The following is a 25,957-nucleotide window of genomic DNA, read 5'->3' on the forward strand; positions in this document are numbered from 1 at the left end:
CTGAGTTGTACTTAAGATTTGTGCACCTCACTGTAAGTACACTGTAAGTTATACCTAAATAAAACTTAAAAACAAATAACCAATAATAGCTAAATCTAAAAACCTTTTCTCAATTCTCATCCTTCTGTATCAATCCATCGTATTGTTAATTACAGAACATCAATATTCCTTAAACGAAACTCTTTCCCTTTTGAAGATCCACAAGGCTTTGTTAGGATGTTTTTTCCAGCATTTTCTGTGGTGTCACATTAATTCTCTCTAAATATTAATTCAATATTTATCTTTTTTTTTTTTTTTTTTTTTTGGAGACAGAGTCTCACTCTGTCACCCACGCGGGATGCAGTGGCATGATCTTGGCTTACTGCAACCTCCACCTCTCAGGTTTAAGCGATTCTCCTGCCTCAGCCTCCCAAGTAGCTGGGATTACAGGTGCACGCCACCATGCCCAGCTAATTTTTGCATTTTTAGTAGAGATGGGATTTCATCATGTTGGCCAGGCTGGTCTCGAATTCCTGACCTCAGGTGATCTGCCTGCCTCAGCCTCCCACAGTGCTGGGATTACAGGCGTGAGCCAATGCACCCAGCTAATTCAGTATGTATCAAGTGCTCATGTATGAGACATGAATTAGGCACCCTCCAATACATATTCGCAATCACACACACACACATACACACACACATACCCCAAACTATATTCCCTAAACTGGATTCAAGCCACTCTATTACCTGGTATCAAACCGTATTTGCTTAATTTTAATTCCCATCACTCCTTTATGGGAATATTCTTCTCAAGTATTTTCTGTTTTCAGCCATTCTTTACTGTTCAGTTCTATTTCTATATTATTCTTTCTCTGTACCCCTATAGGACTTACTATCTGTAATTGCACTGTCCAACACAGTAACTGTATGTGGCTACTGAATACCTGAAGTCTGGCTAGTCTGAATTGAGATGTGCTTTAAGTATGTAATACCAACAGATTTTGAAGACTTAATATGGTTAAAAAAAAGAAAAAATGTAAAATAGTTCAGTCATGTTTATATGTTGAAATAATAGTACTTGAGATACGCTGTGTTAAATAAAAATCCATTAATAAAATTTCACCTATTTATTTTTATTTTTTGATGTAGCTATAGAAAATCTAAAATTGCATTTGTGACTCAACTTATATTTCTATTGTGCAGTGTTGACCTATACAATCTATTTATAAATGCCCACAAATTATCTTTTTCTTCTTCTTAAACTAATACAAATTGTATATATTTATGGTGTACAACACATTTTGAAAAACATATAAATTATGCAATGGTTAAATTTAGCTAATTAACATATGGATTACCTCACTTAGTTATATTTTGTGGTATGAACACTTAAAATGTACTCTCCCAGCAACTTTGAAGTATGCAATATTAACTATAGTCACTATGTCCCACAAATTATATCAACATATAATGCCATCTTCCCAATGAGTGCCAGAATTCGCTTTTTTCTTTTATGAATTAAATAAAATTATATTAGGAATTACTAATAGTAACTAGATAAGTTTTAAGTGCCCATTTAATTTTAATATCCCTTTAAGATTTTTCACAAGGAAGCGCAAGGCATTTCAAAGTGTTAAAATATATTTTAAAAAGTTGTTTTCAGATAGCTATAAATTATTCAATTTCTCATCTGTATTTTACTTATATCTAATTCTAAGTTCAAATGTCCCACCAGCAAGGACAGATGGCATGATTAAACCTGTAGCAATCCAAATCCCATAAAGTATTAGTTCTGATTAAGTATGATTTTTTTCATCTTAGTCACTCAGTAAAGGGCAGCATCCATTTTGGTCAATATCATTGTATCAATGTCCAGCAGCCAAGACAAAGAGCCTTTATATGGTGGTATGAATAGACAATGTGAGCAATACGACACCACTTGAAATAAGGGCAGGGAGAAAAATGTTTTTATAATGCTAAGTTTTAAAACTAGGAGATGAAACTTACAAATTGTATAACAACTAGGTAAAAGGATATATATAAAAGAAGAACAGGAAGGTAGAACAGAAAGGTCTCCTCTCCAGACCTTTCTCAAGATGTACCTAGGTTCAAACTTGGCTGCTACACTATTAAGTGGATGTGTTTCCTCACATGTAAAGTGGGAATATATATATCACAGGATTATTAAAAGAATATAGTAGATGCTTACTTAATGTCATCTGTCTTTAATACTAATAATTATATAATGGTAATAAGATTATGGGTGACTTCCCCCTTCACTTTCCAAATTGCTGTAAATATTTTCCAAGCATAAATGAAAAACTTACAATTTCATACTAGCACCCCTCAAGTGAACCTAAAATTATTTTTATCAGCTGTCTTTGACAAATTTGCTTATAAGCTTAAAATCTGTGTTTGTGCTAGGAGGTTAGTGGTAGAAAGAAAATTAAAGAGGGGGAACTGATAACTTTAACACCATACCAGCACAGACATATACAAAACAAAGTGTGGAGAGGAAAACAGCAAAAGGAAATGCTGTTTGAGAAATTCCCAACTCAGACTATCCAATGAAAAGATTAGATTCCACCCTCCTCAATCTAGCTACCTACCAGTCACTCCTCACTCTCATCTTGGGTTTATATGTACATTACAAATATGCATAGTCACTGACCTTCTTCTCTCTACTAATGGTCACCACATGGCCTCACAGTCAAAAATTGGAAGAAGAGTGAAGAAATTCAGGATGTGTAACAAAGACAAACCAATGCACTGGTTGGGAAATAACTTCATTAAAATGTACTCATTCCCAAGTGCATCTACTTATCTGCTGACAGTGCTGGGAATGCATTCCTGAAATATTTAACCTGGTTATAAGATTCTACTGCTAGAATCAGAGAAGGCACACTTTGATGCCTACTTCTCACTTCCTCTATAACAACCTTGTCTTTATAGGCATGGCTTAAAATGGTACATTAGCAAAAGTATACAACTCCAAATCACTCGCAGGTGAAAATTTCAAGTTAACGTAGAAAGAATAATTAAACAATGGTAACAATAACTATATTGCTCTAACAACTAACACTTACTTTACTCAGTATTGTGTGCCAGAAAGCTACGGACTTTACACGAATTAGGTAATATCAACCCTAAACCTCTTTGAAGATGGTAATTACTAATTCCACTTGCTTAGTGCTCACACAGCTAAATCTGAACCCTGCCAATTTTACTTCAAGGCTTACACTTTTAAAACTTATCACATCCTGCCTCTTTATATATGCATAATTACATTTGCAATTGTGATTCTGTGTGTGTGTGTCTGTGTGTAAAGTATTTAATGAGTCAGTAGCAAACAAAAGGCAATTCCAACTCTGTGAAGGCTTTTACCCACCGTCACAAACCAACAATAAATTGGGAATCACCCCTCTCCTCCCCACTAAGTGGTGCTCTGAAAGTACTAGTTTTACAATCATACATCACTTAAGCATGGATGTACATTCTGAAAGATGCGTTCTTAAGCAATTTGGTCACTGTGCAAACATCACAAAGTGTACTCAAACCTACATGGTAGAGGCTGCTTACACACCTAGGCTACTTGGTATAGCCTATTGTTCCTAGGTCACAACATGCTCTTGTAAAGCATGTTACTGTACTGAATACCATACACAATTGTAACATAACTGTTAAGTATTTGTGTATCTAAACACAGAACATAAAATACAGTAAAAATACAGTATTATAATCTTACGGGACCCCCATCGTAAATGAAGTCCACTACTGACCAAAAAACACCATTACGCTGCACATGACTGCACTTAACATCTTTCTCAAGAAACTAAGGAAAGAGATACCTGTAAGTAAAATATTAATCTTTTCAAAAAATTAGATAGAAAATTGATTGACTACAGGTAAACATGCTTTGTAAAGTGTAAAGAATTTTAATCTTAACACTTTATTAGGTATTTTTATTTTCAATTGTCTATTTGGCTCAAGACATATTTATGTTTCTAGAGTTTGTACAAAGTCTTTCTTTTTTGAGACAGGGTCTCACTCTGTCACCCAGCCTAGAGTGCAGTGGCACAGTATCTGCTCACTGAAGCCTCTGCCTCCCAAGTTCAAGCGATTCTCCTGCCTCTGCCTACCAAGTAGCTGGGACTACAAGCACGTGCCACCACGCCCAACTAATTTTTGTATTTTTGGTAGAGACGGGGTTTCATCATGTTGGCCAGGCTGGTCTCAAACTCCTGACCTCAAGTGATCCACCCACCTCGGTCTCCCAAAGTGCTGGGATTACAGGTGTGAGCCACCACACCCGGCCTGTATAAAGTATTTTAAAAGCTGTATTTCCAACTTAAAAGAAGATATACATATCAAAAGGCTTAACACATAAAATCTGCATTCATCACTCTAACCCAACTTCAATTCTACCAAAATCTAGGCTAGCAGAATTAAGTTTCATGTAACAAATCACTTATCTTTATTTTTACTTACAAGATCTGTTTCAAGGATTCCAAACGAAATGGAAAGACTACAGCTAGCAGACAGAAGGGGTAGGGCCAAGATTAGTAGAAGGAGAGTGGAAAGAAAATCTCTCAGAAACGCTAACCTTAATCCAGTCTCACTTTCGCCCAACCAAGAGAAGTGTGCACTGCTGCTGCTTCTGCCCTGGCAGGCTCCTCGTCCTCTTCCTCTTGAAATCCTCTGCTTTTTTCCTCCTGGAAAGTTAGTCTCACAGGGCTGTTTTCCTAACATTTCTCAACTGTCAAAGGATTTCTTATCTTGAAATTAAAAGAAAAAAAATCTACTAACTCTCCATAATCACATAAGAGTTCCCAGGAAGTTCAAAAACAACAGTAACTCCTGCCAGGCACGGTGGTTCACACCTGTAATCCCAGCACTTTGGGAGGCCAAGGCGGGTGGATCACCTGAGGTCAGGAGTTCGAGACCAGCCTGGCCAACATGGTGAAACCCCATCTCTACTGAAAACACAAAAATTAGCCAGGCACGGTGGCAGGCGCCCGTAATCCCAGCTACTTGAGAGACTGAGGCAGGAGAATCACCTGAACATGGGAGGTGGAGGTGGCAAAGAGCCAACATTGCACCACTGCACCCCTGCCTGGGCAACAAACTGTGACTCTGTCCCCCCACCAAAAAGAAAGAAAAAGAAAGGATAGTAACTCTATGGTTCAACTTGGCAGATCTGCAAAAAAAAAATAGAATGCAGCAACTACGACCTTGGAGAAGAGAAAACACCTTTTTCATGGGAACTTCCTCTCCTTGAAGAAAGAATTTAATTTAGAGTTCTACTACCCTCGGGGTCTCCTGTGATCTTCATGTTTGTTTCTTAAGGAGAAGAGGAGATATCTTTTAGCCAACCAGCAGGGTGAGCTAGTGCTAGCATCAGTTCCATGATTCTCAAATCTCCCAAAACTCAATGGTGTAAATGCTTGCACTATTAATAGCAATTTATTTCCCTGTAATAAACCTGAATCAAAAACACCACGTCTAGAACTGCTTCAGTCAATGCTATACCTGACAACTTTACTCAATACTTACAGATTCTCCATTTATGACACATTCTCTTCACCAGAAAAATAACAAGTGTAAATAAAAGCTCATCTGAATATGTATCCATAGTATCCACTCTTTATTCTCTTGTTTTATTTTACAAGGTTACTAATTTAAAACATTTAGAAAACACTTTTAAAAAATGGCTAAAACAAGTGCTCTATAAAATTAGGGTTAGATAACTCAACATGCCAATTTCTCTATTTGCGACAAGCTACAATCGTCTTAGGACCTGACTGAAAAGCCTTCCCACAAGAATAAGATTCACTTTTCCTTCCAGAATCATCACATCCTAAGAAAATGGTCAAAATAAGTAACCCTAAAGAACAGTATTTAGGATGACAGAAAAAAATGGACCTGACCTTTCTCTAGATTGCAGATATCCCACCACTTCTATTCTCCTTGAAACTTTCTTTTCTCCTCCTGCTACCCATTAACAGTCTCAATTCACCCAAAACAATCTTATAACTTGAAGGACAAATTAAAACTGGAAAATGTTTAAGGTTGGCAGGTGACAGACCACTTTATAACTACAAATAACCTGAAAGTGACTCTAATTTTCACAAAATGAAAGTGTAAGTAAATCCACTCACATAATATTGAAAATTGTAAAACAGCTTATCAACGTACAAAAATCAGTAATTTAAAAGCACCTGAAATGACCCATAAAAACTTTTAAAACCTTAAAACAAGTTAACGTTTTGCTAAATTTGACATTCAAAGAAGTTAAAGATCACTGTAGGGTCCCACCATAAATGACAGTCACTACTTGTTCAATTTCCTGACAGACCTTAGAGATACCACTCAGTAGAAGCAGTAGTCTTAAAAAGTTGTTTTAAAAAAAAGGAACATTCTGAGTGGCACATTTGTTTATCCAACCAAAACACTATTACAAAATGAAAGACACCATTATTTTCAGCATTGATCTCATTTCTTTTCTTATGTAATAACTGGCAATAACAGCAGTTATTTCAAACTTTCAAAGAAATTTATCAAGTACCTGATCGTTTTTTAATTTTTCAATTTCTGGGTCACGACTGCATTTGGAAAACCTTAAAATTCAAAAGCAACATTGCTCTGAAACTATCCGATATTTCTGTATTTTGTACCTGATTCTGTTTCACTGAAAGTCACTTTAAAAACTAAGTTACCATATAATATGAAAGTTTTTTGTTTTTTGTTTTGAGACGTAGTCTCACTGTGTCGCCAGGCTGGAGTGCAGCGGCACGATCTCAGCTCACTGCAACCTCTGCCTCCTGGGTTCAAGTGATTCTCCTGCCTCTGCCTCCCAAGTAGCTGGGACTACAGGCGTGCGCCACTACGCCCAGCTAATTTTTGCATTTTTAGTAGAGACAGGGCTTCACCATGTTAGCCAAGATGGTTGGTCTCCATCTCTTCACCTCGTGATCTGCCCACCTCGGCCTCCCAAAGTGTTGGGATTACAGGCGTGAGCCACCGTGCCCGGCCAATACGAAAGTTTTAAACTTATTGTCACAGAAGTTCTCATGAACCTAATAATACTTAATTAACAAGTATTCTCAATAACATCCCCTTTTTTAACCATTATTAGTTGTAGATATTCACCTTCTCATCCCAGCAATATGACAAATACAAACAGCAATGGGTAGAGGCTGAAAGGCAATTTTGCATTATGCCACTAACTTAATCATCTCTGGACCTCAATATATTGTAAAAGAGGAGGGTAAGAGCAGTTGTTCTTTGATATTCCTTCCACAGTAAAACTACATGATCCAGGAAAACATTTGCTAATGTTAATGCATCTCCTACTCATTAATACAAGACTGTTCTGTATTAGAAGAAAAGCTAAAAAAAAGAGAAAATATATATCTGAAAAGAACAAGGAAATGAAAGTTAAGTAATGCTGAAAAATTCAAATTTCAATTTGAACACAGAGATCTAAACACTGATGTGTTTAAATATCCCTCCAATCAAGGAATTCTGTTAATGGCCAACACAAAACATTAGGTGTTTCAAAATCTTGTACTTCACTAGTTAATACCAACACAAAGTATGATATAATTGCAGTACAACTTTGTTAGAAATTGTAAGGCTTTTAAAAGCAATACATACCACTGCATTAATACTAATCAAGCTTTATCTTTCACCAATTCAAAAGTCTTAAGCTAGATTATAGCCTTATTATAAAACCGAGTTTTTTCTTAGCAAACCTACTAAAATGCAGTATTACTGCCACCAAGTTCCCTAGATACTTACACATGCCACTGAAGGCAAACAGCCAGGTTTCCTTTCTTTGAGAAACTTTAGTTGTCTATTTTTTGAAACGTTTTCCTTCTTATGGGACCAAAAACTGTTTACAACTAAAGCAAACTACTGAAGGAAGGGAATACACAATTAAAACAAATCTACCATCCAGATGCAACAAGCGTGGAATTAGTCAGGACTGGACAGGATAGACAGTGGTGTTTTGATACTTCTGTTGAAAGTATTAACAAGACAGGACCATCATTTGCCCCCAATTATGTTTATCCCCTCGTTGAGTTTGATGATCACACAAAATCTGAAGTCTAAATATAAACTTTTTTATATTCAAAGTCAATATTACTTATACAGTTCAAGAAAACTTTTCCACTAATGTTGCTAAACCATAGATGGATCCCAACAAGAGTTGTCTGTAGAAGTCTCGTAACAAGTAACCTTTAGCTCCACCACCTAAGCTTCCAATCACTGAGAAGAGTCTGGGACAACTCATCTTCAGGTTCACGGGAGAAGTGGAGCACACCTGCTTTCCTCTGGCAGAGTCACTTCCCAGGGACACAAAGGCCAGAGAATCAGACCTGGAGAGGCAAAAAGCTTTAGCTGGACACCCACCAAGCCCTGGCAACCCAAACACTTCGAGCGATTTACCTCTTGCTGTTACTTCCCAGGCACCTAGTCGCATAAGATCTTGCAGGACGGGGGGAGGGAAGGGCTATGCGGTCCTGTCCCAAGTAAGGGGAGGGGTGTGTACAGTAAATGCCGGAGCCGGCGTTTCTGGCCACAACCGAGCAGCCTCAACGAGAGGGGTTGGTGACCGTCCTCGGCCCGCCCCGTTACTCAGTGCATTGCAATGGCGACCGCCAGGCTCCCCAAGCCGCCTGATCTCGGCCCCTTCCCCCTACTGCTCACTGGCTGCTCGGCTTCATGTGACTAAACAAAACCCCCAAGTCTAGTGCCCAGCTCAGCCCCTTTGTGTCCGCTACCGGATCCTCCGACGCCGCAGCGGAAAGGCCCCCCCATCCCTCCGCCGAGTCCCGCCCCGCGGCGGCGGCCGCCGCTCACCTCAGGCTCCGTGGCCCCCAGCGACCGCTGCGGCCGCCGCCTCCCCGAACCCGGGGCCCGGGCTCCTTGTGTAGCACCAACTCCGCCTCCTCGGCCGCCGCCGCCATCTTAGCCTGTGCGGCAAAATGCGTCCTTTTGGATGGTTGGGACCCAGCCTAGGGCGTAGCTCCCCGGGCTCGAGAGCCGGAGGCCGGGTCCCCCAAGTTCTTCCGCCACCCTCAGTCCCGCCGCTGCCACAGCCCAGAGGCCCGAAACCCACTCGGGTCCCGGCGAATCTGACCAAATAACCCCTGAAACTCACAGTTTGGTGCCGTGTGCGTCAAACCGGGGCGACGTTGGGAGCGCGCGGCGTCCCCGCGTCACACGCCGTTCTGTACGCTACTCGGCTCCAGCGGCCCCCCTCCGCTCCCCGCTTTTCGCCTCCAGCCCCGGTTCCCACGGCGCAGGCGCGCTGCTTTCCCGCCTCTGCCGGGCTGCGGGCCGCGGGGGTGGCCAGCGAGGAGCTCCCGGAAAGCTTCGCACTGGTGGAGCGTCTGGGCCAATTAGACAAACGGGGGCAGCGGAAACAGTGCACCACTGTTCTCGGGTGCCAGAAACCAAACAAGGTCACCTCCCCCAGCGCTGACCTAATCACTCCCAAGGAGGTTCCCGCCCCAAAGTAGGCACGCTCCAAATATGGTGGTGCCCAAACTCTGCAAGACCCAAGCACTAGGCATGCCTAGGCCCTTTAAGGTGGAACAGGCCCAGGTTTGAGTTCCATGATCACGAGCTTGCAAAAATCTCTGTTATTTCTTCCTGTTGAGGAAAACAGCCGAAGAATGCAATATTTGCCAATCACAACTGTAGTAATGGCAGAGGGAAGGTTTTAGGATCTTAAGGGGGCAGATTGTTGGGAGTTGCTTGATGGCCAGGCAGAGCATCAAGTGTGACATCTCAGTTACCCGGACAGCCTGCCCTAAAAGGTGGCCGAGGTTTGCTCCAGTTTGACTCTCTGAGGATACTCTCTCCTTGCCTTACTGAAAATGTCATGGTTCTACGAATTAAAGTTGTATAAGAAGCACCTAAGATGCTGGTTAACCCTTCAGAGAATCAGTCCTTAGAGGGTTCTGGAAATTTTCATTTTTAACAAGCCTTCACCACAGGATCCTGGGGGCAGAGAAACACTGAGTGGGCTATTATTTTGGTTTTCGACTGAGCCAACAAGAAACTGCTAACGTGTTTAAGATTAACCAAGAGTTCTTGAGAAATCTACTGGTCCCGCCTTAATTATTTGGCTTCTCTGAACCTCTGTTTACTCATCTAAAAAATTAAAAATAAAAAAGTTTTCTTTAGTTGTACAGTTGTCATTACTGTGGCCCTCCAAACCCTCAAGATGTTATTGACATTGAGAAGAATATACCATAACTGCATTTATTTGAGAAGAATGAGAAACATTCTCTTTCCTATAGAATGATGCCTTCGGCAACAGCAAACATAGATTCCAAACAACAAATATTTGACTAAACACATTAATTGCTTTATTACTTAATAGCTAACACTTGAGCGCTTACTGTGTACCAGATATTGTTCTAACTTGTTTGATTTCATTATAACCCAATGAGACAAAGAGAAGTAAGGTGATTGTCTCAAAATCACACAGTTCTTTGGGTTCTTTATCCCAGCTACTCAGAAGGCTGAGGCAGGAGAAGGGCGTGAACCGGCGAGGTGGAGCTTGCAGTGAGCCGAGATCTCGCCGCAGCACTCCAGCCTGGGAGACAGAGAGAGACTCCGTCTCAAAAAAAAAAAAGAAAAAAAAAGAAAATGCAAATCTTCCTTTTTTATTTATATGAATGTGTAAACAATAAAATATAAATACCTATACATTTGCAGTCAATGGGGAAGGGGTGCACTTTGGATCATTTCATTTGCAGAATCCATTAAAATTGGACATTCTCAGTTTACTATTGGACTTAGAACAAAAATATTATGCACTATGGAAATTCTCACATTATATCACTGTAAAAGCAGTTACTAAGAAAATAACTGTCATAAATGTGCACCACTGACTGACTAACGCGCAGACAAAACACACAAGCAAATAGAACCACTCAGAACTCAGCCATGATCAAAAACGTGTCTCACTAATGAAGCTGCTTTTTACACTAGAACTCAGCAACTGAAGTGTAATACTGTGGAAGTCATAATAGCAGTAAAAGTAATCACAGTAATTATAATAGCAGAAGTAGTAATAGTTGATGAAATGCTGTACAAGCAAAATAGATCTCAAAAACTGTCTATGAATAGGAGAAACATAATGACAGAAAACTTGAATAAAGTAATGCAAAAAGAAAAAAAAAATACATGTAAGGTCTCTGTTGAGCCGCAGATGCGGGTCTCTGTTCTGCAGGATGTGGTTTGTAAAAGTTATTAAGAATAAGGCCTACTTTAAGAGATACCAAGTGAAATTTAGAAGATGACAAGAGGGTAAAACTGATTACTATGCTCAGAAACGCTTGGTGATACAGGATAAAAATAAATACAACACACCCAAATACAGGATGATAGTTCGTGTAACAAACAGAGATATCATTTGTCAGATTGCTTATGCCCGTATAGAGGGAGATATGATAGTCTGCATGGCATATGCACACGAACTGCCAAAATACAGTGTGAAGGTTGACCTGACAAATTAATGCTGCAGTGTATTGTACCGGCCTGCTGCTGGCCCGCAGGATTCTCAATAGGTTTGGCATGGACAAGATCTATGAAGGCCAAGTGGAGGCGACTGGCGAGAACTACAATGTGGTAAGCATTGATGGTCAGCCAGGTGCCTTTACCTGCAATTAGGATGCAGGTCTTGCCAGAACTATCACTGGCAATAAAGGTTTTGGTGCCCTGAAGGGAGCTGTGCATGAAGGCTTGTCTATCCCTCACAGTACTAAATGATTCCCTGGTTATGATTCTGAAAGCAAGAAATGTAATGCAGAAGTACACCAGAAGCACATCATGGGCCAGAATGTTTCAGATTACATGTGCTACTTAACGGAATAAGATGAAGATGCTCCAAGAAACAGTTCTCTCAATACATAAAGAACAGCGTAACTCCAGACATGATGGAGGAGTTGTATGAGAAAGCTCATGCTGCTATATGAGAGAGTCTAGTCTATGAAAAGAAGCCCAAGAAAAAAGTTAAAAAGAAGAGGTGGAACCGTCCCAAAATGTCCCTTGCTCAGAAGAAAGATTGGGTAGCTCAATGAAGGCAAACTTCCTCAGAGTTCAGGAGTGAGCTGCTGAGAGCTAAACCAAACAATTTTCTATGAGGATTTTTCAATTAAAGACAATAAACTTATGGACAGAAAAAAAAAAAAATACAGGTACTGGAAAAATCCAAAGACGAGTTATGTGGCTCAATGCCAAAATATTTAAGGAAATCGCAGTTGAGAATGAAAGTCAAGATGTGGAAAACAGTTTGACTCTGGGAGAAAATTCATAATACATTGTGAATAAAATGATGCTCCAATGAATACACCTGGTAAATGTTTTAAAGAAAGAAAAAGCAAGATGCTGCTACTGGTTTTTGTTGTTGCTGTTATTTTGAAACTTTTATTTTAGGTTCAGGAGTACATATGCAGGTTTGTTATACAGGTAAACTCATGTCACAGGGGTTTTGAACAGATTATCTCGTGACCCAGTTACTTAGCCTAGTACCCAGTAGTTATTTTTTTCTGATCCTCTCCCTCCTCCCACCTTCCACCCTCAGGTGGGCCCTAGTGTGTGTTGTTCCCTCCCTTGTGTCCCTGTGTTCTTATCATTTAGTTCCCACTTATAAGAGAACATGCAACATTTGGTTTTCTATTCCTGAATTAGTTTGCTAAGGATAATGGCCTCCAGCTCCATCCATATTCCTGCAAAGGATGTGATCTCATTCTTTTCATGGCTGCATAGTATTCTGTGGTGTATACATACCACATTTTCTTTATCCAGTCTACCACTGATGGGCATTTAGGTTGATTCCAAGTCTTGGCTATTGTGAGGGGTACTTCAATGAGCATACATATGCATGTGTCTTTATGATAGAATGATTTATATTCCTTTGGGCACATACCTAGTGATAGGATTGCTGGGTTGAATGGTAGTTCTGTTTTCAGCTTTTTAAGAAATTGTTACACTGTTTTCCACAACAGTTGAACCAATTTATATTCCCACCAACAGTGTATTTGTGTTCTCTTTTCTCTGCAACCTCACCAGCATCTGTTATTTTTTCACTTTTTAATAATGTGGTTACTGTTAATATGTTAAAATCTGACCATATTTTACACAGTATATGAATCCATTAGTTATTACCAGATTACCAGTGAATGGAATTACCTGAGAAAAAACATAAAGTAAGTTGTGGTCTCAAATGACTTGCTCAAAAACAAAATGCAATTCAGTGTTGAATAAAAACAAATAATTCCCCTCATTCCAATACTTCATAATTCCAACCAAAAAGAAAGAAATGAAACATTAATCTACTAGTAATAAAGTCAAATCAAGTGTGGATTTTGCTCAGTATCCCACTAGTTCTGGATCAACCTCCTAATACCAAAACTGTAAAGCAAGTCACTCTTGTGGAACTGCAAATAGTTCAGTATGTTTGTTCATTGGAGTGGGGGTAGGGAGGATGTGTGGAGTAGAAAGAGAGATGATGTAAACAGCAACCAAGTTTTGTACTTATTTTTGTCCCATGCTGACCTGAGCACAGAGCTTTACACATAGCAGGTATGCAATAAATAATTCCATTCAGTTCAACTAACATTCATTGATCGTTTACTCTATGCAAGGTACTGTACTAGGCACTGTCAGAAAAAGATGAGTAAAACAGTTCCTTGAAGCTATTCAATAGCTTTTATACTTCAAGGAAAGAGCTAGACAAAAAGGTACAATCAACTCTCAATTTACCAGGGAATGGAGGAGATAAGGAAATAGATAATGAAATTCTCCAAATCTCAATTAAAACAAAGCCTCATAAAACATAGTACAAAATAGATTTAGTATACACATATTTAATGAAAATTATATCTAATATTCAAGAACACATTTGCTATGCTACTCAGCGTATCATTATGCATGCCCCCTGAAGAATGTGAAGGTAAATAGAACACACTCAGCTCTCAGATATTTTATGGTGGAATGGATCAAAAGTTGCGAGTTCACATGCACATGAAACTTGCATGTTAAAACTGACAAAGAAAGAGATCAGCTCATTGTTCAACTGGTGCCTCACCTAGTGTTGATGATGCTGTGGTATTATTTTCCTCCAGAGTTTGGCTCTTAGCTTTGCAGGCTGAGAATCAGTTGAACTGGAGTTGATCAAGCTCAGTTAGATGAAACGTATAAGAGATTAATGAGTAAATCAAATGCTGATATATTAATTTACAATAAAAGTTTTGACTGCCAAGCATAATGGAATACCTAAGCAAACCGGTCAGCACATTCCCTCTTTGTAGAGAAGGATGCTAGGAACACCAATTTATTTGCTTGACGAGCATAGAATTAGATAAATATGATCTCAGCAGATGGGATCATGAAACTTTGATAGCAAACTGTACTCCGCCGTGATGATGTACCTCTCAAGGGAATTTGGACTCTTTAGTCTGCTTTCACCCCAGGACAATAACTCTTTTAAGAGTTAAAATATTTCTTTTAAGATGTATAACATACAAACCACAAGAAGATGAAGTATTTATAATTCATATTTCATCAATTCAATGACACTTTCTAAAAAATGTTGTAACATTTCAAATTGTGTCTTACAATCATAATTTGTAATTAGCAGTTTTTTCTTTCGTAGGGGTTCATAAAATAATGGCACACCTTTCAGTGATATCTTAGAATCTAATGGAATACGATAATTGCATGACATTTCTTTAAACTCCCTTACTTCTGTTTTGGTAAATTGACTTTCATCAAGTTAGTAGTTGCCCCACTACATCATTACTTAGAGAGTTTAAGTTCAAAAACTATGTCAAGCTTTATTTTCCTCAATTCATATTCTGATCAGGCTGTCGTAATTGAGCTAAATTCCCAAGGGATAGAGGACACTGGAGGATACTTCATCCGCAAATGTATTCTTAGCTTCTAAAGTAACCCAGACTTGGCTGTGTGCAGTGGCTCACACCTGTAATCCCAGCACTTTGGGAAGCCGAGGCGGGCGAATCACCTGAGGTCAGGAGTTCAAGACCAGCCTGGCCAACATGGTGAAACCCTGTCTCTACTAAAAATACAAAAATTAGCCAGGTGTGGTAGCGGGCGCCTGTAATCCCAGCTACTCAGGAGGCTGAGGCAGGAGACTCACTGGAACCTGGAAGGCAGAGGTTGCAGTGAGCTGAGATTGTACCACTGTACTGCAGCCTGGGCAACAGAGTAAGACTCCATCTCCAAAAATAAAAAATAAAGTAACCCAGATTTCACTGGGTTTTGTCATCCCTTTTTACTGCAGGACCCTTAAAATGCCTGCAAAGTCTCTTAAGGGGGCATTTGTACTTAGGAACAGGTCCTGTTAGCTACCTCATTCCCTGTCTGATTTGGCAAGCCATCTGCTGTGGCTACTGATGAGCCTTCTGATGGCAACAACTGCGTTCCACATGGCAGCACCATTTTATTGCCAGGCACCAATATGGCCATAGCTAACAATCTAGAATACATACGGTACTAAGTAAGCCATTATTGGAGTCTCTAGTCAAGGCTTTTAGTTTTATGGACTATTTTCTAAATATTTACTTAATATGTGTTGGGCTCTATAATAGTCACTGTAGAGACTACAGAGAAAAATTCACAGGGTCACTATGTATAGTTGTGGAGTTTGTGCACAGTACAAAGATGCCAAGTAGGTGAATGGAGGCTGAAACTCAACCTGTTCCTTACCCACCAGCTCATGCCCCCTAGTGCAGGGCTGAATCCATCTGCAAGAAAGAGTACCATTTTCTTCTGACAAAGATACTTCTTCTTTAAAGCAATCCTTGACCCCATGAGTCTGTATCAGCCTGTTTCTAGTTCTTCTGCATAGTTACCTTTCCCAATCCCTCTGCCCAGAGACAGTCTTTCCCTAGTCCCTCTGCTCTACTTCACATGGAGAGAATTGATATGCTACTGGGCCCTAATTACTCATTCTGTATCTTCAAGGAGCTTACAGTCTAATGAGGGGAGATAAAGGAAAAACCATTGTGACACATGTGATAAGGGTGGGCTAAAAGTAAGCATCCAGTAGGACCTTGGGAACACTAAGAGGGAGTCCTAACCCAGTCTAGTGGACCAGGGAAGGCTTCTGGAGGATGCCTTCTCTGCCTAGAACCATCTTCCCACTCCTTCACCTGGACTAATTCCTACTCATTCTTCAAGTTTCAGTTAAATATACCTTTGCTTAATTTCCTTAGTTTTGGATAATGAATATCAACAATCCTTTGCTCAATTTTATAGGTTACCCAAATGTAGGTCAATTTGTGATTGTCTATTATGTATACATATTATATATGTATATATAGATGATTTTTATATAAATGCATATATAATCTACACGTATGTGTATGTAAATAGATAACCACAATATATGCATATATAAATGCAAATATTTATATATACATATATGACATGTGTGTATATAATATATATAAATTACATATATACACATGTTTATATTATGTATGTATATTTTTATATAAATATACATAAGTGTGTGTACATATATTTACATATATACTTTCCTTCTTGGCATATGCCTGCCTGTACATTCATTTTTTTATTTTTTATTTTTATATTTTTGAGATGGAGTCTCACTCTGTCGCCCAGGCTAGAGTGCAATGGCGCAATCTCGGCTCACTGCAACCTCTGCCTCCTGGGTTCAAGCAATTCTCCTGCCTCAGCCTCCAGATTAGCTAGGATTACAGGTGTGCACCACCATGCCCAGGTAATTTTTGTATTTTCAGTAGAGACAGGGTTTCACCGTGTTGGCCAGGCTCGTCTTGAACTCCTGACCTCAAGTGATCCACCCGCCTCGGCCTCCCAAAGTGCTGGGATTACAGGCATGAGCCATAATGCCCAGCCCCGCCTGCATTTTAAATTCACCGTTGTGGGCCTGCCTTGGTCCTTCAGCAGTCCTAATTAATGTAATTGGCTGATTGGATTCTCCTGGGCTTCTGTCAGAGCTACTTTCCCTCACCCTCTTACCTCATACTCACAAAGCACTCAGTGCTTCCTCTTTTGTTATACTTATCTCATGTGTACATAAACCCCACTATAACGGAACAAATAGAATCTAAAAATTCAGTTTCACAAATTACAAGGTCATATTATTAGGAGATTAATGAAATGACTGGAGTGATCCCGCATAGTTTGCTGGAGAGCACCGTGTCTGGCTGTGTGACCAAAATCCATCCTGGTCTCAGCTAGAGTTCGGAGCAGTCTGCTGGTACTTGACTTCTCCAGCTTAAATAAATATACCAGGGATAATTCTAGGCTCCATGACTAGCTGAGAATTCCAGAATCGTAGCACTGATTCCAGGAATCCCTGGGATTTTTGACAGCCATTTGATCTAATATAGGCAGATTGGGTTGGGAGAATACTGGGAATGCAGGGGCCCACTTCACCTTGTCTTCCCCTCCAAGATCAGAACTTTAGCCCACCACATTGAAAATGGGAATTGGGGAGAGGGCAGGATTAATAGCCAGATGTATTAAAATTGGTTTTGCATTGTCAGGGGACATAATTTCACCATGTTATTTCTACATGATTGTACATGTGGATTTTACTATAATTACTTGTGTAATGACTACCTCCTCCTCCAGACTCTATACTACATGAAGATAAGGGCCCTATTAATCTTGCTTCTTACAGTGCAGTGCATTTCTTAGCTCATATTAGTTGCTTAATAAAAATTTGTTAAATTAACTTGATGTCATATCTAAGAGAAAACATAAAATACTTTTTTTCCCTTTTTTTAAAGGTAGCTTCTCTCTCTGTTACCCAGGCTGGAGTGCAGTGGCATGATCACAGCTCAGTGCAGCTTCGACCTCCCAGGTTCAATCAATCCTCATGACAGCCTCCTGAGTCACTGGGACTATAGGCACACACCACCACACCCAGCTAATTTTTAAATTTTTCTGTAGGGTTGGGGTTTTGCCATGTTGCCTAGGCGGACTTGAACTCCTAGGCTCAACTGATCTACTCACCTAGACCTCCCAAAGTGCTGGGATTACAGGCGTGAGCCACTGAGCCTGGTGAAGATCTAAAAGACTTTTAAAAGCTAGTTGGGGGGAAAGAGTAGGGGTAAATACATTCTTTGCAGAGAGAAACATGAAAAAAGTCTAAGAAGTACAAGAGAGTATGCCATGTTTAGGGAATGGTAAGTAATTCACAAAACTAGAGCATATATGCAAGAAGTGGTAAGAGTAAGCATAGTAAGAAATGAAACTGGAAAGAGAAGCAGAAGTTGGATTGCTAAGAACAAGGAACTTGGACTTGATCCTAAGGGCAATGGGAATCCATTGAGGGATCTTAAAAGGAAATTAAATGATAAAATTTGCCCTTTTGAGATATATACAATTTATTGAAGAGGTAAAACTGGATGCAGAGAGAAGAGTAGGTTATTTATGCAGTTTGTACCTGCATAATCATGGCATATGTTACAGGAAGCTGCCCTGCCCTCAGCTTGCATGGAAAGGTAGTGCTCAGCAGTCCTGCTTTGCACTCTACAAAACTTCTCTCCCCAACACTTAGCTGCAGCTGACTGGACACTGGATGGGCACCTGATCCAAAGGAAACTAATCCATAGTCTGGCAGGTGATCTATGACATGGCCAGCATGGAAAATAGTGATCAAGATAGTGTGGTATTGACATTAAGATAGGCAAATAGATCAATAAAAGAAAATAGAGGGTCCAGAAACAGACCCACAATTACGTGGTCAATTAAACTTCAGTAAAGGTGCAAAGGCAATTCAGTAGAGAAAGGATAGTCTTTTCAACAAATGATACTGGAAAAATTAAATATCCATATGTAAGAAATTGAAATTTGATTCATATACTAAAATTAACTCGAAACGACTTATAGACCTAATCTAAAACCTAGACCAAAAAATATTTAGGAGCAAATCTTTGTGAGCTTGGGCTACGCAAAAATTTTTGAGAAATGACACCAAAAGCACAATTCATGAAAGAAAAGGTTGATAAAATCAACTTCGAAATTTAGAATTTTTGCTCCTTGAAAGAGTCAGAGAGTGAAAGGACAACCCCAGACTAGGAAAAAGTATTTGCAAATTACACAACTGATAAGGGACTTGTATCCATAATATATAAAGAATTCTCAAAACACAATAAGTAAATATATAACCTGATAAAAAAAAATGGACAAAAGCATGAACAGGCACTTCGCCAAAAAAAATATAATGATGTCAAAAAAAGCACATCAAAAATACTCATTAGTCATTAGAGAAATGTAAATTAAAACTTCAAATGAGATATCATTACACATCTGAATGAGAATGGCTAAAAATAATAAGACCAACGATACCAAGTGTCGGCAAGGATGTATAACAACTAGAACTCTATCATACTGCTTATGGGAATGTAAAATAGTACAACCACTTTAGGAAAAAGCTTGGCAGTTTCTTTACAAGTTAAAAATACACACCCTATAATGAACGTGATTCATCCCTTTTACTGCTAAGTATTAACTCAAGATAAAAGAAATACACATGCACACAAAGACTTCTACAGGAATTTTTATAGCAGCTTTATTGGTAACAGTCAAAAACTGGAAACAACATGAATGCCCATCAATAGATTAACATGTAAAGCCAGCCTACCAAACAGAATACATGCTGTGTGGTTGTCTTTGTACAAAACCCTAGAAAATGCAACTAATCTGCAGTGACAGATGACAAATCAGTGGTTGCCTGTTGTGGAGGAAGAAGAGGCAGGTATGAGGGTAAGGTTTTTATATTAGGAAATAAGGAATTGTTTGGGAGTGATATGTTTATTTTCTTGATTATGGTGATGGATTCACTGCTGTTACTTGATTTCTCCAGCTTAAATAAATATACAGGGAATAATTCTAGGCTCTGTGACTAGCTGGAAATTCCAGAATCGTAGCACTGATTCCAGGAATCTCTGGGATTCTTGACAGCCATTTGATCTGTCTAATACAGGCAGATATATGTGCAGATACGTATATATGTGTATATATATGTATACACATACACAAGTGTAGCTACATGTCCAAACTTATGAAATTGTGCACTTTAAATAGTACTATTTATTGTTACAATATACAATAGTTTGAATAAAATTCTTTAAAGTTTTCTTAAAGAGAGAGAATGGAACGAGAGAGTTTCTTGTAGTGGTAGAATAGGAAGAATATTCAGAGTACACTTGGACAGACAGATAACACTCCCGTTTTACATATTTCAACATGGGGTGTCCAGCAGATGAGCTATTTCTTTGCTCAAATGCTGTCTATTTTATTGGTAAGATTGGCAGCAAAGCTTTCCACATAAATGACCTAAAATAGATTGGCAGAAGGCTTGAAGAAGGTGGAGTAGGTTTGAAATAGCTGCTGGAGAACCCAGACCCAGAACTCTTGGCATTTGAATAGAGCTGGAGGTTTTGTTGATATTGGGGACCAAGAATCTATGGTAATACAACTTCCATATCATTGTGTAATTTTTCTCTAGCACATGTCAATAGTACAGGCAGACAGACACAGTCCTCTTTTTTCTCTGAACACATCTCATCTCCCAGAAGTTTCTTTAATCTCTTGAGCACTCAGATTTCTATGGCATCTGCTCCACCATTTTGTCAGACATGCCAAGACATTTTTCACCCATTCATTCAACAGCTATCTATTGAGACCCTTTAACTCAGGTGTGAGGTGTCAAATGGCACTGAATATACAATAGTCCAAATATACATGATCCATGCTTTCAGATTTACATGTCTGAATATGCAACGTCCTCCCACAGGCTCTAACACTGATCACTTGCAGACCTCAGAGGACTGTGCACTTCCCAAGCATAGGTGACTCATATCAGACACACATCACTTGACCATTAATAATCAAGGTGGCCTCATTGCAAGTGTCCATTTTCAAGCTTGACCCATGTCACATTCCTCCTTTTTATTGTGGAGATATATATATAGGTACACATATAATTTTTTTTCCAAGACAGAGTCTTGCTCTGTTGCCCAAGTTGGAGTGCAGTGGTGCGATCTCGGCTCACTGCAACCTCTGCCTCCCGAGTTCAAGCGATTCTCCTTACTCAGCCCCCCGAGTAACTGGGACTACAACCATGCACCACCACACATGGCTAATTTTTGTATTTTTAGTAGAGACGGGGTTTCACCATTTTGGCCAGGATAGTCTCAAACTCCTGACCTCATCATCTGCCCACCTCAGCCTCCCAAAATGCTGGGATTACAGGCTTGAGCCACTGCACCCAGCCTACTGTGGTTATTAAATGTTGGGAGAGGTGTGTGGCCAACACTGAATTCGCAGGATCTATAACTAGAGACCTGAGGGCCCAAGGAAATGTTCACAGTTATCTAGTATGCTGTCAGATAATAGGTTTAGGTATTTTCTTTCTTTGAAATTCAATAAACTTTCACAATGACTTTTCATTAAAGATGAATGCTAAATTGCTATCTCACCCACAGTTTGGATAACAGATTATTAGGAAATCTGTACATATTAAATAATGTATCATGTTGCATCAAATGGAAGTGTATCTCTTTATCCTCTTTAAAGAGATACATCAGATACATAATACTCAAATATCTACAGTTGTGTGCTTACACACACACACACACACACACCCCAGGCAGGGGAACAAAGAGAGAATGTAAAGATAGGAATCACATTTGCTTTAAGGGGAGATAGAAACGTAAAAGTTTCTTTCTACCATTATGTCTGTTTTGAGTATACTAGGAAATCCCATATGAAATTATGATTCTGGGATAGAATATTCTGTCTTTGAGGGCACCACCAGAAGAGAATACTAAACAGTAATAAAGAGGAAAAGAGAGACATATACATGTTCTTTTCTCTTCTGTTGTTAGCCTAAAAAAAAATTAAAATGTGCACGAATGCATATGGGATATTTCTTTTTTTAAAATAACGAAAAAACCAAATGCCTAAAGGTTGGGAATAGAAATTGATGAGTTTGGCAGTAGGCTTTGGAAACGAGCAGTGATAACCAATCTGACTAATGTGAAAAAAATGTTGCAAAGAAGCACTAGAAACAAAAAAAGCAGAGGGGCAGAGCAAGATGGCCGAATAGGAACAGCTCCAGTCTCCAGCTCCCAGCGCGAGTGACACAGAAGACAGGTGATTTCTGCATTATCAACTGAGGTACTGGGTTCATCTCACTGGGGAGTGCCAGGCAATCAGTGCTGGTCAGCTGTTGCAGCCTGTCCAGCGAGAGCTGAAGCAGGGGGAGGCATCGCCTCACCTGGGAAGCCCAAGGGGGAAGGGAATCACTTTTCCTAGCCAGGGGAACTGAGACACACAACACCTGGAAAATCGGGTAACTCCCACCCCAATACTGCGCTTTAAGCAAACGGGCACACCAGGAGATTATATCCCACACCTGGCCAGGAGGGTCCCACGCCCACAGAGCCTTCCTCATTGCTAGCACAGCAGTCTGCGATCTAACTTCAAGGCAGCAGCCAGGCTGGGGGAGGGGCGCCCGCCATTGCTGAGGCTTAAGTAGGTAAACAAAGCCCTGGGAAGATCTAACTGGGTGGAACTCACAGCAGCTCAAGGAGGCCTGCCGGTCTCTGTAGACTCCACCTCTGGGGACAGGGCACAGCTAAACAACAACAACAACAAAAAGCAGCAGAAACCTTTGCAGACGCAAACAATTCTGACAGCTTTGAAGAGAGCGGTGGATCTCCCAACACGGAGGTTGAGATCTGAGAACGGACAGACGCCTGCTCAAGTGGGTCCCTGACCCCTGAGTAGCCTAACTGGGAGACATCCTCCGCTAGGGGCAGACCGACACCTCACACCTCACACGGTGGAGTACACCCCTGAGAGGAAGCTTCCAAAGCAAGAATCAGACAGGTACACTCGCTGTTCAGCAGCATTCTATCTTCTGCAGCCTCTGCTGCTGACACCCAGGCAAACAGGGTCTGGAGTGGACCTCAAGCAATCTCCAACAGACCTACAGCTGAGGATCCTGACTGTTAGAAGGAAAACTAACAACCAGGAAGGACACCCACACCAAAACCCCATCAGTATGTCACCATCATCAAAGACCAGAGGCAGATAAAACCACAAAGATGGAGAAAAAGCAGGGCAGAAAAGCTGGAAATTAAAAAAATAAGAGCACATCTCCCCCTCCAAAGGAATGCAGCTCATCGCCAGCAACGCATCAAAGCTGGACGGAGAATGACTTTGACGAGATGAGAGAAGAAGCCTCCAGTCCATCAAACTTCTCAGAGCTAAAGGAGGAATTATGTACCCAGCGCAAAGAAACTAAAAAGCTTGAAAAAAGAGTGGAAGAATTGATAACTAGAATAATTAATGCAGAGAAGGCCATAAACAAACGGACAGAGATGAAAACCATGACACGAGAAATATGTGACAAATGCACAAGCTTCAGTAACCGACTCGATCAACTGGAAGAAAGAGTATCAGCGATTGAGGATCAAATGAATGAAATGAAGCGAGAAGAGAAATCTAAAGAAAAAAGAAGAAAAAGAAATGAACAAAGCCTGCAAGAAGTATGGGATTATGTAAAAAGACCAAATCTACGTCTGATTGGGGTGCCTGAAAGTGAGGGGGAAAATGGAACCAAGTTGGAAAACACTCTTCAGGATATCATCCAGGAGAACTTCCCCAACCTAATAGGGCAGGCCAACATTCAAATTCAGGAAATATAGAGAATGCCACAAAGATACTCCTCGAGAAGAGCAACTCCAAGACACATAATTGCCAGATTCACCAAAGTTGAAATGAAGGAAAAAATCTTAAGGGCAGCCAGAGAGAAAGGTCAGGTTACCCACAAAGGGAAGCAAATCAGACTAACAGCAGATCTCTTGGCATAAACTGTACAAGCCAGAAGAGAGTGGGGGCCAATATTCAACATTCTTAAAGAAAAGAATTTTAAACCCAGAATTTCATATCCAGCCAAACTAAGTTTCATAAGTGAAGGAGAAATAAAATCCTTTACAGATAAGCAAATGCTTAGAGATTTTGTCACCACCAGGCCTGCCTTACAAGAGACCCTGAAGGAAGCACTAAACATGGAAAGGAACAACCAGTACCAGCCATTGCAAAAACATGCCAAAATGTAAAGACCATTGAGGCTAGGAAGAAACTGCATCAACTAATGAGCAAAATAACCAGTTAATATCATAATGGCAGGATCAAGTTCACACATAACAATATTAACCATAAATGTAAATGGACTAAATGCTCCAATTAAAAGACACAGACTGGCAAACTGGGTAAAGAGTCAAGACCCATCAGTCTGCTGTATTCAGGAGACCCATCTCACATGCAGAGACATACATAGGCTCAAAATAAAGGGATGGAGGAAGATCTACCAAGCAAATGGAGAACAGAAAAAAGCAGGGGTTGCAATCCTAGTCTCTGATAAAACAGACTTTAAACCATCAAAGATCAAAAGAGACAAAGAAGGCCATTACATAATGGTAAAGGGATCAATTCAACAGGAAGAGCTAACTATCCTAAATATATATGCACCCAATACAGGAGCACCCAGATTCATAAAGCAAGTCCTTACAGACTTACAAAGAGACTTAGACTCCCATACAATAATAATGGGAGACTTCAACACTCCACTGTCAACATTAGACAGATCAACAAGACAGAAAGTTAACAAGGATATCCAGGAATTGAACTCATCTCTGCAGCAAGCAGACCTAATAGACATCTACAGAACTCTCCACCCCAAATCAACAGAATATACATTCTTCTCAGCACCACATCACACTTAATCCAAAATTGACCACATAATTGGAAGTAAAGCACTCCTCAGCATATGTACAAGAACAGAAATTATAACAAACTGTCCCTCAGACCACAGTGCAATCAAACTAGAACTCAGGACTAAGAAACTCAATCAAAACCGCTCAACTACATGGAAACTGAACAACCTGCTCCTGAATGACTACTGGGTACACAACGAAATGAAGGCAGAAATAAAGATGTTCTTTGAAACCAATGAGAACAAAGATACAACATACCAGAATCTCTGGGACACATTTAAAGCAGTGTGTAGAGGGAAATTTATAGCACTAAATGCCCACAAGAGAAATCAGGAAAGATCTAAAATTGACACTCTAACATCACAATTAAAAGAAATAGAGAAGCAAGAGCAAACACATTCAAAAGCGAGCATAAGGCAAGAAATAACTAAGATCAGAGCAGAACTGAAGGAGATAGAGACACAAAAAAACCCTCCAAAAAAATCAATGAATCCAGGAGTTGGTTTTTTGAAAAGATCAACAAAATTGACAGACCACTAGCAAGACTAATAAAGAAGAAAAGAGAGAAGAATCAAATAGATGCAATAAAAAATGATAAAGGGGATATCACCACCGACCCCACAGAAATACAAACTACCATCAGAGAATACTATAAACACCTCTACGCAAATAAACTAGAAAATCTAGAAGAAATGGATAATTTCCTGGACACTTACACTCTCCCAAGACTAAACCAGGAAGAAGCTGAATCCCTGAATAGACCAATAACAGGCTCTGAAATTGAGGCAATAATTAATAGCCTACCAACCAAAAAAAGTCCAGGACCAGATGGATTCACAGCTGAATTCTACCAGAGGTATAAGGAGGAGTTGGTACCATTCCTTCTGAAACTATTCCAATCAATAGAAAAAGAGGGAATCCTCCCTAACTCATTTTATGAGGCCAACATCATCCTGATACCAAAGCCTGGCAGAGACACAACAAAAAAAGAGAATTTTAGACCAACATCCCTGATGAACATCGATGCAAAAATCCTCAATAAAATATTGGCAAACCGGATCCAGCAGCACATCAAAAAGCTTATCCACCATGATCAAGTGGGCTTCATCCCTGGGATGCAAGGCTGGTTCAACATATGCAAATCAATA

General features: G+C 39.9%; 1 protein-coding gene and 1 pseudogene across 16 annotated transcripts in view; one reads left to right on the forward strand and one right to left on the reverse strand.

Moving 5' to 3' along the window:
- The window catches only part of ZNF644 (zinc finger protein 644), a 101,218-nt gene extending 91,698 nt beyond the window's left edge, over positions 1 to 9,520 (reverse strand). For 4 of the 16 annotated variants that reach the window (XM_009212556.3, XM_021943952.2, XM_021943930.2 and 1 more), the window contains exon 1: positions 9,146 to 9,423. The gene's annotated coding sequence lies outside the window, so the exon portion shown is untranslated. The other 12 variants (XM_009212617.3, XM_009212563.3, XM_009212596.3 and 9 more) reach the window with 11 other exon arrangements.
- A 1,153-nt stretch (positions 9,521 to 10,673) lies between these two features.
- Positions 10,674 to 12,124, forward strand: LOC108584394 (annotated as a pseudogene).
- Positions 12,125 to 25,957: the final 13,833 nt, after the last annotated feature.

This window comes from Papio anubis, chromosome 1 (assembly GCF_008728515.1).
Source record: "Papio anubis isolate 15944 chromosome 1, Panubis1.0, whole genome shotgun sequence".
In the NCBI taxonomy this organism is placed as follows: domain Eukaryota; kingdom Metazoa; phylum Chordata; class Mammalia; order Primates; family Cercopithecidae; genus Papio; species Papio anubis.